This window comes from Hylobates moloch, unplaced genomic scaffold, assembly GCF_009828535.3.
Source record: "Hylobates moloch isolate HMO894 unplaced genomic scaffold, HMol_V3 SCAFFOLD_2, whole genome shotgun sequence".
NCBI lineage: Eukaryota > Metazoa > Chordata > Mammalia > Primates > Hylobatidae > Hylobates > Hylobates moloch.
Genome location: NW_026652277.1, coordinates 43273726 through 43288487, shown reverse-complemented (window position 1 = coordinate 43288487; position 14762 = coordinate 43273726). Strand labels below are relative to the sequence as shown.

The following is a 14762-nucleotide window of genomic DNA, read 5'->3' as shown; positions in this document are numbered from 1 at the left end:
TGATTTGATAACACACTGATTTAATCTTGAATATATCCAGCTGCTCCAAAGGCAGCACACATGGTACAGAAGAGACAAAAAGACAAAGATGTGACTTTGAGTCTGAGGAGCTACAGAGAGCAGTCAGTCACAAAAACAAGTCCTAGAGCCTGACTGCCTGGGTTCAACTTCCAAGTGCACCTGATCTTTCCAAATTTAGTGTTCTTGTCTGTAAAGTGGGGATAAAATTAGTACCTATTACAAGAGGTTTCTGTAAGGAATAGCTGAGACAATTTATGTAATGCCTTTAAAGGGTATAGTGTAAGTGTTTAATAATGTTTACAGATTATCAACATTGCTATAAAAAGCATTTATTTGCCCACATAATTATATCCAAGGTAATTAAAATAAAAAGTGGATTCTATAACGAGCCACACGATCAAACCAAACTAAATCTCACTGCTTCATTAATATTCTCCCACGTACTTCTTTTTCTAAGACTATGTCTATAAAGGCAAAGCCAAATGAAATGCTAAGCATGCATTTGTTTATTATCAATAATCATAGCATGAAATTTATTTTTTGGACATTTCATAATTTTTGATTACAAAGTAATTCAAAATCATACATTATAAAAAACATTCACGTAGTACAGAAACATATGCAGTAAAATGTTGAAGTCCTTTTATTATTTTCCACTTCACCCCCTTAATTACTATGGTGATAGTACTTTCTTAAAATAACTTTTATGTATATATGTGTGTGTGCATAAGTGTGTGTGAATTATATTGCAATGTGTATGTCATCACGATTGTATTTTATAATTGTTACATATAACATAATTTAATCTTTCTTAAAGTTAATAGAATTATCCTAAATAGTTATTTGATATGCTTTTTTTAGTTAACTTTCTTTTTTCTTGGTGACCTTTCCATGGCAGTACAAGTGTACATAGCTCATTATTTTTGGATATAATACATCGTTTTAAAATATAAAGTAATATGCAGTCATGTGTCACTTAACACAAGGATATGTTCTGAGAACATACACTAACAATTCGTTGTTAGGACATTTTGTCATTGTGTGAACATCACAGAGTGTATTTACACAAGCCTAGATTGTGTAGCCTAGGCTATATGCTATTTAAACCTGTATGGCATATTGCTGTGTTGAACACTGCAGGCAATTGTAACACAATGGTAAATATTTGTGTATTTAAACATGTCTAAAGACAGAAAAAGGGCCGGGCACGGTGGCTCAAGCTTGTAATCCCAGCACTTTGGGAGGCCGAGGTGGGCGGATCACGAGGTCAGGAGATGTCTCTATAAAATACAAAAAAAAAAAAAATTGCCGTGGTGGTGGCCTGTAGTCCCAGTATCGAGGTGGGGAGAGAATGGTGAAAGACAGAAAAGGTACCATAAGTATGTAGTATAAAAAATTAAAAATAACACATCTTTATATGGCACTTACCATGAATGGAGCTTGCAGGATTGAAAGTTGTTCTGGGTGAGTCAGTGAGTGAGTGGTGAGTGGATGTGAAGGCCTTGGACATTCCTGTACACTATGTAGACTATATAAACACTGTACACCTAGGCTACACTAAATTTATAAAAATTATTTTTTTCTTTAATATTAAATTAACCTTACCTTACTATAAATTTTTTTATATAAACTTTTAAATTGTTTTTTAACTTTTTGACTCCCTTACAATAACACTTAGCTTAAAACATGAACATGTTGGCCAGGCGTGGTGGCTCACGCCTGTAATCCCAGCACTTTGGGAGGCCGAGGCAGGCGGATCACGAGGTCAGGAGATCGAGACTATCCTGGCTAACACGGTGAAACCCTATCTCTACCAAAAGTACAAATAAATTAGCTGGGCTCGGTGGCAGGTGTCTGTAGTCCCAGCTGCTGGGGAGGCTGAGGCAGGAGAATGGCTTGAACCCAGGAGGTGGAGCTTGCAGTGAGCCAAGATCGCGCCACTGTACTCCAGCCTGGGTGACAGAGCGAGACTCTGTCTCAAAAAAAAAAAAAAAAGAACATATTGTACAACTGTCTAAAATACTTTTTTCTTCACAATCTTATTCTATAAGCTTTTAAAATTTTTTAAACTTAAATTTTTTTTCTCTAAAAACTAAAACATAAACACGCACTAATGTGTGCAGGTCTACGCCTACACAGGGTCAGGTTCATCAATGTCGCTGTCTTCCACCACCACATCTTGTCCCACCGGAAGGTCTTCAGGGATGATAACACTGATGGAGCTGTCATCTCCTGTGATAACAGTGTCTTCCTCTGGATACCTCCTGAAAAGCCTGCCTAAGGCTCTGCTACAGTTAACTGTAAGTAAGTAAGAGTAAAATACACTCTAAAATAACAATAATAAGAGTGGTATGGTAAATACATAAACCAGTGACACAGTCATATTATTATCAAGCACTATATACTGTACATAACTATACTGCTATCCTTTTATGTGATTGACAGTGTAGTAGGTTTGTTTACACCAGCATTATCACAAACACATGGCTAATGCCTTGTGCTACAATGTTACGATGGCTACAATGTCACTAGGTGTTAGGAATTTTTCAGCTCCATTATAATCTAATGAGAGCACCATTGCACATGTGGTTCCTCATTGACCAAAAGGTCATTATAACTATATATAGAGAGTATATATAACTGTATATAACTGCACTATATTCCACAGTGTGGGTACTCTACACTTTAGTCATTTTCCATTCATGAGTAGTTTGTATACTTCCAATTTTTCATTATTTCAAACAATGCTATACATATAGTTTTGAGTTTATGTAGGAAAACTGTTTTAGAACTACATAAGATTTGCACATTTATGGTTTTGAAAGATCCTGCCAAATTACCCTACAGTTTTGGAGTCTCAACCATGATACACAAAAGTGTTTCCCCGCACTCTGGCCAGCAGTGCATGGAGGGACAGTTCAAAATCTTCCACTCTAATATTGTTTTATTATTTGTTATTTATTTTTATTATTTTTTATTTTGAAGTATTTCCTCCTTTTTTGTCTCTTGGTATTTTTAAAAAGTAAATTGCTTCTTCATATGTTTTGCTTTCTTATTGTGTAATCTTTTTCTTTGAGTTGAAGCTCCTTAGATATTTTAAATATTAATCCTTTTAAAAATATATGTTGCAAGTATTTTCCCATGATTTATTTGCATTTTATAATTGTGTTTATGTTGCTTGATTTCATGATTTTGGGGAATTATATCTTATTTAAGATGGCCTCTGCAACCAGTATTCTAAATTAGCTGCTATATTTTGTTTTAGTATTTAGAGCAAAGGAGAGAGGTCCTTGGTGAGAAGTTCAGTTTAAATTGTGGCTCTGCCATTTATCAGCTGTGTGTCTCTAGGAAAAGCACTTAGACTCTTCAGATTACAAATAATTTGTAAAATATCTTGCATTAACCCTTATTTGGAATTAACTACAAATTTTACTGATGTATTTGTTCACTGTTTATTTTAAAATCATATTGTACTTAGTATTGGTTAATTGTGAAATATTTGACTATTATGAAACATTTTAAACATACAGAAAAATGTGGAGAAAAATAAAAGACAGACTTGAGTAATTATGTAACAGGTTTATCAAATCTTGAGATTTTGCCATATTTCTTACACATGTGAAAAAAAATATTAGACACAGTTGAAGCCTCTGTGTACCTCTCCCTGGCCCTACTGCCTTACCCGCTCCCTGTCGTCATGCACTGCTGTGATTTCCCACACCGTTTTAAGTATTTCGAACACACACACACACACACACATACACACACGTATACACACACATGACATTGTTTTGTGTTTTTTGTTTTTGTTTTGTTGTTGCTGTTTTTTTGAAATGGAGTCTCGTACTGTCACCCAGGCTGGAGTGCAGTGACAGAATCTCGGCTCACTGCAACTTCCACCTCCCAGTTTCAAGCGATTCTCCTGCCTCAGCCTCCCAAGTAGCTGGGATTACAGGGGCCCCACCACCATGCCCAGCTAATTTTTTATATTTTTAGTAGAGACGGGGTTTCACCATGTTGGCCAGGCTGGTCTCAAACTCCTGACCTCGTGATCCGTCCGCCTAGGCCTCCCAAAGTGCTGGGATTACAGGCGTGAGTCACTGCGCCCGGCCAGTTTTGTGTAGTTTTATACTTTAAGAAGTGGTATTATACTATTACACAATTTTGCAGCTTGCTTTTTTTTGAGATTTATTTTTGTTCCTTTAAGTAGCTCCAGCTTGTTTTTATGCCTATTATATAGTATTTGAGGTATTAAACCACAATTTATGAATTTGGTTGAAATTTACCATCATTTATTTATGCTCCTCCTGATTGAGGTTTAAGTTTTAAACTTTGCTTCATTTTATTTGTTATTTTGTTGTTTAACCCTGCTATGTCTTCTTGAGAGTATGTTTTAGGTTTCCTAGGCTAAATATCTAGACATAGAATTGCTGGGTATATGCACACTTTCCATTGAAATCATTAATAATAGATAATAAATGGATATGGCCAGATTGCTCTTCAAAGAGGAGGAACCAATTTTCACTCACTTCTAGAGCATATGTACCTTCTATTTTTTAAATACCCTCATTACAAATATTTTCTGAACTCACCAGTTTAAAGTTTTGATTTCTACATTTAAGTTTTGAATTCACATGGGAAAGCTTTTATCTTTGTAAAAAGTGAGGTAGATTCCCGTATGGCTAATCAATAACCCCAGCACCATTTATTGACTAGTTCATTCCTTCCCCAGTGATTTGTACCACTTTAGTTATCCATCAAGCTTTCCTAAATGCCTTCTGGGCTCTCTTCCAGGTTCCACAGCACTGTTTGTCTTTCATTGTCCTAGACCACGATTGTCTTAATTACTCCACCTTGTTATGACTTGCTATCTGAAAAGGGAAGCCCCTATTTTGTTTTTCTTCAACATTTTCTATTTTCCTTGTCCTTTATTCTCCTGTATGCATTTTAGAATTGACTTGATAGTCTAAAATTGACTACAGTAGTTGGAGCCATTAAAACTATAGACCTACAGTATTTTTGGAAAAATAGGACAGTTTAATATATATGTTCTTATTTTTCCTCTTTCTTTCTTTCCTTCTTTCTCTCTCTCCCTCTCTCCCTCTGTCTCTCTCTCTTCTTTCTTTCTCTTTATTTCTTTCTTTCTTTTTCTTTCTTTCTTTCTCTTTCTTTCCTTCTCTTTCTTTCTTTCTCTCTCTTTCTTTCTTTCCCTCTCTTTCTTTCTTTCTTTCTTTCTTTCTTTCTTTCTTTCTTTCTTTCTTTCTTTCTTTCTTTCTTTCTTTCTTTCTTCTCTCCCTCTCTCTCTCTCTCCCTCTCCCATCTTCCTCTCCCTCTCCATCTCCCCTGTCTCCCTCCCTTTCCTCCCAATCCCTTCATAGAAGCACCTGGTTGATGGACATTGGAATTCTTAGACCAATACTCCATGCATCATCTTTTAACTGTTCTTTCATATTTATGATGACTTAGCTTTTTTTTCTATTTGTTTGCATAACATTCTGGGGCAATATCTAAGGTTGATTTTTCGACTGTGTTTCATTTTCTATTCTTCCCACTTATTGATCATTTTAATAATTTCTTTCTCTTAGCAGCCTTATTCTTAATGGATGAATTAACCTTTTGAATCTTTCAGAAGTTACTGGTTTTTCTGATTTTCAAATGCTCCTTGGTTGCTTTAGGGCATTAGTTCTTTTGTTTATGGATTTTATTAGCTTTCTTTCATGTCATTGCATTTGCTCAAACGATTGCTAAATATTCATTAGTCTTTTCTACCTAGAGTTGATATTTTGGACTGCTATTGGCAGCAGAATATTTCAGTGGTCAAAGGAAAGTCTATGTTTTCCTGGAAGTGAACACAGATTCAACAAGAGACTTCACTCCTTGTCTATATGTGTGCATGTGTGTGTACATGTGTGTGCATGTAGCAAAAACATGGCCAGGTTAGCTTTCTTTTAGGGAATACTTGTTATGTATTTTCTAAGTGCAGGACCTTTATGTCCTTATGGCTGCACTAAGTCCCCTGAGGCGCAATCCTGATTCTCTGTTCTCAGGCTCCCATTTTATTGGCTCTAAATGTGGTCTTAGCTGAAGGCCAGTTGCTGAGAGTCAGCTTCTGGAAAAGAGATTGGCCCAGCCAACAAGAAAACTACTCTTTTAGGCCCCCGTTGCCTTTCCATTTAACATTACTTAATGATTCAGCACTGTTGCCTTTCTCCATCAGTTCACTCTCATCAGAAACATCTTTCTGTTCTCATGTGCTGAGGACACATTTCACAGCTTGACAGGATTGCTGAGTATTTGTTATATCATTGTAATATGATTTTTTGAAAGAAGAGATAAAGCCAGACATCTTGAACCAGAAGTGTTTAGTCAACAGTTTAGAATTGAGTGATACATCATTTCTATTGTGTTCTGTGCTGTCATCAGAATTCAGTGAGATAATACGTTCTCTGCACTGAAAAACCATGTCATAATAAGTTTGTATTTTCCACAGGACTGAGAACAATAAGTATTTTTACTGCTGAATAGCTAAAACCACCTTTTTTCAAAAACAGATTAACTCCTCCAAATTATCTAGATAAATGTTCCAAAATCTTCCACTTACTGTTTCAAAATTTATAGTGCTTTTTGCCTTCTCAAAATATTATCTTTCTGTTTTCAAAACTAAGCTGAGAAATATTCTTAGCTTTTGAATTGTAATGCAATGTTTTCGTTTTTTCTAATTTCTAGTACCCAAGAGTTAGACCAATGAGCACTAAGAGTTCTTGGAATAGGGTGCATGTAGAGGTGAGAGGTGACAGCGTGTTGGCAGTCCTCACAGCCCTCCCTCGCTCTCCGCACCTCCTCTGCCTGGGCTCCCACTTTGGTGGCACTTGAGGAGCCCTTCAGCCCATCGCTGCACTGTGGGAGCCCCTTTCTGGGCTGGCCAAGGCGGGAGCCCGCTCCCTCAGCTTGCAGGGAGGTGTGGAGGCAGAGGCGCGAGCGGGAACCCGGGCTGCATGCGGCGCTTGTGGGCCAGCTGGAGTTCTGGGTGGGCGTGGGCTTGGCGGGCCCTGCATTCGGAGCAGCCAGCCGGCCCTGGGGGCCCCGGGCAATGAGGGACTTAGCACCCTGGCCAGCGGCTGCGGAGGGTATACTGGGTCCTCCAGCAGTGCCAGCCCACTGGCGCTGCGCTCAATTTCTCGCCAGGCCTTAGCTGCCTTCCCACGGGGCAAGCCTCGGACCTGCACTCTGCCATGCCTGAGCCTCCCACCCCCTCCATGGGCTCCTGTGCGGCCCGAGCCTCCCCGACGAGCACCACCCCCTGCTCCACGGCACCCAGTCCCATCGACCACCCAAGGGCTGAGGAGTGCGAGCGCACGGCAGGGGACTGGCAGGCAGCTCCACCTGCGCCCCCTTGCGGGATCCACTGGGTGAAGCCAGCTGGGCTCCTGAGTCTGGTGGAGATGTGGAGAACCTTTATGTCTGGCTCAGGGTTTGTAAACACACCAGTCAGCATCCTGTGTCTAGCTCGAGGTTTGTGGATGCACCAATCGACACTCTGTATCTAGCTGCTCTGGTGGGGCCTTGGAGAACCTTTGTGTCCATACTCTGTATCTAACTGATCTGATGGGGACGTGGAGAACCTTTATGTCTAGCTCAGGGATTGTAAACGCACCAATTAGTGCCCTGTCAAAACAGACCACTGGGCTCTACCAATCAGCAGGAGGTGGGTGGGGCCAGATAAGAGAATAAAAGCAGGCTGCCCGAGCCAGCAACGGCAACCCGCTTGGGTCCCGTTCTACACTGTGGAAGGTTTGTTTTTTGGCTCTTTGCAATAAATCTCGCTACTGCTCACTCTTTGGGTCCACAATGCTTTTATGAGCTGTAACACTCACCTCGAAGGTCTGCAGCTTCACTCCTGACGCCAGCGAGACCACGAGCCCACCGGGAGGAACGAACAACTCCAGACGTGCCGCCTTAGGAGCTGTAACACTCACTGCGAAGGTCCGCAGCTTCACTCCTGAGCCGGCGAGACCACGAACCCACCGGAAGGAGGAAACTCCGAACACATCCGAACATCGGAAGGAACAAACTCCGGACACGCCGCCTTTAGAACTGTAACACTCACCGCGAGGGTCCGCGGCTTCATTCTTGAAGTCAGTGAGACCAAGAACCCACCAATTCCGGACACAGAGGTACCTTAAATATAAGGCTCCAAATAGAGGCTTAGGGCTAATTCCTTCCATTTGCAGCCTATATTCAACACTTTTCTATTTCATTTATAATGTTATGCCCCTGTGGGACAATGGACATGCCTCTATTCTAGAATTTCTCCAGTCTGTTGTATTTAGATTGTGAGTACCCCAAGGGTGTTTACATTTTCATTGTTAATACTATAAGGAGAAAAATGTCTGTAAAATATCTGCCACTCAATAATTATTCTCTAAATGAACCAATCATATTTTTAAAAACATATTTCTCTGCTATGCCAAGTATAAATGGCTCAAGCAAAATGGAAGCTTTAAAATAACCACTTTGAATTTCTAAATAAAAATTTAAATAGCTCCAATAGCTTAGTACTCACATAAGAAGAATCTACTTGACAACTAAAGGTTTTGTTTCTGAGCTGGTGGTTAGCTAATTAACTTGACCTAATCACATTATTGAATTGTGTATTTAGAACAAAGATCTGCCTCAGCAAATATTTTAACATGTTATTTTAGATTCTGATATGTGCAGTCAGCTTTGAGAAAATACGTAGGTTCTTTGATTGCATTTTGAATAAAAAAACAGGCAATTAAAATTTATGGTTGTGAGGAGATGGAGACCTGGGAGTCTCCCTTTATTATATTTTCTTCCTAAGCATAAATCATTATAATTGCTTTTGAAATAAACACAAATATGACTCAACAGTCTTATCAGCTATGGCTTCAACCCCCAAGATTTAGTGTGCAGCCCTATGAGAATCATAAGTAGCTAAGAAACTCACTTAGGAATTGATGACAACAAAGTAACCTTTTGTGTACCACTGACATGGGCCTACTGTGATCATTACTAGAAAGCTGTAGTAACTGCTGCAGGCCTGCATTGCTGTGGGACAATGAAAATACCTCATGTAGGTTCAGTATCATTTCTATGTGATAAATCATTTTGACGGAATTACCAAGATTTGATTTTGTTTGAAATGTACTAATCAGATAATGGATACCGTGGGTTAGCTGACGGGTAAGAGCGGCATCATTAATTGTTTCCTGGTGGCTGTTCAGGGCAGCACTGAGGGGCTGTCTTGTTAGGGACGTGATTCTATATTGACAGCACTTAAAAAAACCCAGATCAGTAAATAGCCACGGGAACTTTTGTTTGAAAAGAAAAAAAACCCTCCAGAATGTGATTCACGAATCAAATTTTGCTAAGTGTAAACTTTGTGGATGGCTTTTTACAAATTTTATTTCTATGACCCTCCATTGCCTACCCCCATTTTCTCTCCCCATTAATAAAGCACTATGCACCTCATACACCATACAATTATTTATATATTCAATTACAGGCATAGCTTGGTGAAGATGATTTAACTCCCTTCCCAATTAAATGGAAATTGAGACATGAGAAAGCCCAATGATGATTTGTGTTTGTAGCCAACCTTAGATGTCAAAATTTCCAAGTAATATTAAACCTATTTCTACAATGCTGTCTCCAGCAACCAATGTGTGGTTATATAAATGGCGCATCATCCAAGAAATATAATGTGGATGTAGACAAGAATGTATCTTCAATCTGTTATTTTCCTACAATTCACTATGCTTTCCATTTCAAGATAATTAAGACATTCGTCATTTTTATTCTGTAATTTTGGTTAGTACTAGATGAAATGTCATCATTTCTCAGAACATCTTGATTTCCTTATTTTGCCAAGTGACAGGTTTACTTTCAGTATCTTCCAGATGTGCTCTCTTAAAATGGATAAATTAAAATTTCCTGCCATTCTTCCCCGAGACTTCATCATTTTGGTAAGCTCCTGAAATTGGCAAGTCAGGAAACCAAACTCCCTCCTCTCCTAGCAAAGAATGCTTGTGTTGTGGAGCAGATCTGCAGACACAGATTGTAATCCCTGCCCCACTTAAGACTTGCTAAGCCACATTTGTTAAGTCATTAAACTACAGTGAGGCTTCATTTATTGAGTGGATTACTTCCTGACCTCAAAGTGTCCTCTAAAATGAACCTGAAGCACTTTGTGCTTTGTAAGTATCTCACAATATGTTTGGCAATAAAGCAGCAGGGTGCAAAAGAACTCTATTAAAATTGTGTTAGCAGAGGCACGTAATCAAATTTTATAAGTGGAGGAATAGAAAAGTACTAAAAAAAAAAGATGTGACTAATACTAAACCTCATTGGTTTCAAAACAATGTGATAAAAGTAAAAAAAAAAAGAACAAAAAAAACCCAAAAAAAACCCAAAAAAAACCCAAAAAACTCACTCAGATTTTATTCGTACTTTTAAGTAAAATAACCTAAATATACTTAAGCTTTATGTATCCAGTTTCACAGAAGCATAAATTTGCATGATTGGAATGGATTTCTGCAACTATTTAATCCAACTACTGTCTCCATCTCACTCTTATTAGATATTTGTATCTTTTTTAATATTTTCCTTGATAAAAGATTATTTAACTGCAACTGAAATGTCACTGATACAAACTTTATTATCTACTGACACCTAACTGCTTGAAAATTCCTTCAAATTTTTCTATCTTATAACTTCTACTCATTGATATCTGTTTTGCCCTCCGAAGAAACAGGATAAAAATATCAAAACAACTGTATTCTCTACACTTATACTTTTTACAGTTGAAGATAATTATTATAGTACCAAATGTTTTAGTTCTGAAAAGATTTTCCTTTTTTTGTGGCATTCTGTGGCATTATTCTGTCTCCCCTTAGCACTCACCGCTAAACATGATCCACTTTGTATGTGTCTTTCTAAAGGATCTGGGTCAGATCAGTGTGAACTCCAGGGACTTCAGGAATGGTCCAAGCAGTCAGGACCTGATCAGCATATTCTCTAGGCTCCATTATATTGTGAACTAACAGAACTTCACCTGCCAAGACACAGGGCTAAAGAGTGATCCTTCCTTTTGTCTCTTTCAGATAGATCCTCCCAAAGGATGGGTGCCTTCATTCACTCAAGAAATACCTTGTGAGTACATGCAATTATCAGACATTTTTCTATGTGTTAGGGATCTATAGTGGACTAGACTCTCAGGGAGTTCAGTCTAGAAGAGGAAAAAGAAAAAAAAGTTACAATTTGGAACTCCCTAAGTAAAAAGTCAGGTGCGAAAATGGACAGTAATTCATAAAGTGGGGATAAATTAGATTAGGTAGTTCATGAAGTTGTCTTTGGGGAGAGGCCGTTTCAGGTCAGTTCTGAAGGGAGAGGAGTAGCAAGTCACCCGTCATGTAATTAAAGCGGCCTCCTGTCACTCTGCAAGTCTTGTGCTCCAGTGCGTGTAGTAGCTTTGCTCTTCTAGGGTGACTGTCTTCAATGGCTGCCAGCTCCTCTGGACCACATGGGAAGGGCTGCGGTCTGTGCTACCAGAACTCCAGCTGGGCTTCTCACCTGGGTGCAGAGAGCTTTCTTTACAGTGTGTATTAATTTCCTAGGGCTGCCTTAACAAACTACCACAAATTCAGATGGCTTAAAACAACAGAAAATTGTTGTCTCATAGTTGTGAGGGCTAGAAATCCAAAATCAAGGTTTCAATGGGGCCATGCTTCCTCTGAAGGCTTTGGGCAAATCCTCCCTTGACTCTTCTGGCTTCTGGTGGGTGCCCACCATCCTTTGTGCTCCTTGATTAGTAGATGCCTCACTCCTATCTCTGCCTCTCTAGTCACGTGGCCTTCTCCCTGGATCTGTGGCCAAATTCAATGTCAAGAGTCGTTGAATCAAGATCCACCTTAATCTAGTATGGCCTCATCTTAACTTTATTACATCTGCAAAGACACTATTTCCAAAATAGGTCATGATCACAGATACGGGTGTCAGGATTTGAACATATCTTTTTCAGGGATGTAATTTAATCTACAACAATGTTCCCATATACATTGAAGAACTTTGTGCTGACAGCAGATGGGACTTTTTTTTTTCAGCAAACTTCTCTTTAACTATAAAGAAAAACTTTCTTCTTATTATGTCTAGCTTTTTTTGGAGGAAGCTCCCTTAAAATAAGCAAACAAAAATCTTGCTTGGGCCCCTAGTGACAGAATTGTTTCTTAATAAAAAAAAAATAAATAAATAACCATAATCCTCTCAATCCCAGAGAGAAACCTGCCCTGGGAACCAGAGCAGATAAATGATGGAGTGAAACATTGAAGTGGGGGCTCAACTGGCTATTGCACTAAGAGAGGAAGAAGGGAAATCTATTTTTTCTTTTTCTTTTTTTTCTTTTTCTTTTTGAGTTGAAGTCTTGCTCTGTTGCCCAGGCTAGAGTGCAATGGCACAATCTCAGCTCACTGCAACCTCTCCCTCCTGGGTTCGAGTGATTCTCCTGCCTCAGCCTCCCTAGTAGCTGGGATTACAGCTAGCCCACCACCATGCCCAGCTTTTTTTTTTTTTTTTTTTTTTTGTATTTTTAGTAGAGATGAGGTTTCACTATGTTGGCCAGGCTGGTCTCAAACTACTGACCTCAGGTGATCCACCTGCCTCAGCCTCCCAAAGTGCTGGGATTACAGGCATGAGCCACCGTGCCCAGCTGGAAAATTTATTTTTTCAATCTATCCTCACATTTTTAGAACACTTTAAATTATTATGTGAATATATGTGTACAAGTATGTACATATGAGGATGTAACTATGTCTATGGGTGGGAGTGTTTTTGAAATTTGTGGTAGATGCAAGTTTTATGATTATTGGAAAGATAAATTGCAGAGTGGAGCAGCAATAAATCAAGAGACTCAATCCCAGCCCTATTTGTATTTTTGTTTATTAAGAAAATTTTCTACTACTACTGCATCATCAATCATAAGATGCATATTTTAGTTATATTTTAACATCTTCAAGATCAGGATGTGTCTTACAAATGAAAGTGTTTTCCAATCCTTGTTGGTCATGGGGGCAGTTAGCATGGGCTTTCATTGACTTTAAGTGCATGAATGCAGAAATAGATTTACATATTTTCATAGCCACTTCAGTTGAGTTATGTGCATTACTGATATCACACATGCTGATTTTAATTGCCATTGCTAATGTCTCCAAAAAGATTACAGTGTACTTTAGCTTTGCAATTAAAATTTATTGCATGTGGAGAAAAGTGAAAACAGAAATGTGAAAAATAAACCTATGTCTAAATAATGTTAAAAGGACGCTTTCATTAAGTGTGAAACAAAATTTTTGTATAATAAGCAAGCCTTGTATTATAGTTTAACTGGTAACATTTTTTCTTAATAGTACCTAAAATAATGGCTCATCTTCAATAAATGGCATCTTAGAGTCAAGGAAATGCAGTAATTTATTCCCTCAAGTACAGTGAAACATAAGCTCTTCAAAATGCAGCCTTTCATAACTTTCCAACTTCTAGACTAATAGCTAAGAAAAAAAAAATCTCTTTGGTAGTGAGTAAATAGCATTTGAAGACTCAGGGAAAAATGACTATACCTGATAAAATTCTAAAGATTCAGAATCCTATTAATCTTAAGAATCCCATTAATATACCACCTTGGTCCAAACCATCATCATTTCTCAATGGAGCAATTGCGACAGCCTCCAAAATGGCCTCTCTGCAAACTCTCCAATGGCTTCTCATTGCATTCAGAAGAAAATCTAAATATCTTAACAGTACCTGCAAGGCTCCACCTTCTTGAACTGGCCCTTCCCAGCTGACTGGCCTCATCTCTTCCTCCCCTCCTCCTTCCATGGTGATTCAGCCACAGCGACCTCTTTCTGTTTCTCTTTTTGGCTTTTCGTCAAGCACTCAGTTTACTGCCTTCATACTGGCTCTTCTCTCATCTTGCAATCTTCTCCTTCCAGGTCTTCCAATAACTTGCTGTTGTCATTCAACTCAGAGGGGACGATCTCAGAGAGACCTCCATTATCCATTTAATATAAAATAGTCTTTAGTTTATATCATACTGTTTTATTTTCATAGCATGCGTATCACTCTGAAATTATTTAATTTGTCCACTTCTTAGTTGTCTGTCTTCCTTTCCCATAAAATGTAACTGCACCAGAGGTGGAGACAGCAGAGGCTTGTCTGTCTTTCCACTGCTATGTCCTAACACTATACTGTTACTGTTTGTTGAATGACTAAATAAATAAAGTGTAACTGGACAGTTTAAAGTGAAGGAAAAATGCTTTAATTGGCTGGGATGCTCTATAAAAGCCAGTCTACATAAAAATCAAAAAGCACTTCAGAAGAAATTGGAAGCTTAAGCAACAAAAAATGAAACATTGTAAAGAAATGGAAGCAAAGAGTAATGGAATCCAGCCATGATGGAGTGACTTAGCCACAGATTAGGATTGGGTATGTTGATGATATGTAACAAACACTGACACTGGAGAAGAGAGACAGACGGTAGAGCAGCTTGGAAGTCTTGAGATGAGGAGCACGCACCTGTTACACGCAAAGCCCTCATGGCAGTGAATGTGCTCCACTCCAGGCTGCCAAACAGCTGAGCTTGGTAGTCAGCGGCCAGGAAGTGGCATTCACTATATAGAATACAGTGGTGTTAATAATGCTTTACATTTCCAAAGCATTCCTAGCAAAGTCAAAAG

At 38.7% G+C, this 14762-nt stretch overlaps 1 long non-coding RNA gene across 1 annotated transcript in view; it reads left to right on the top strand.

Moving 5' to 3' along the window:
• Positions 1–7798: 7798 nt before the first annotated feature.
• The window catches only part of LOC131381526 (uncharacterized), a 45152-nt gene continuing 38188 nt past the window's right edge, over positions 7799–14762 (top strand). Inside the window, exons 1-2 of the long non-coding RNA XR_009210337.1 lie at positions 7799–8195; positions 11145–11193. This is a non-coding gene — a long non-coding RNA (uncharacterized LOC131381526). The remainder of the gene's footprint in view (positions 8196–11144; positions 11194–14762) is intronic.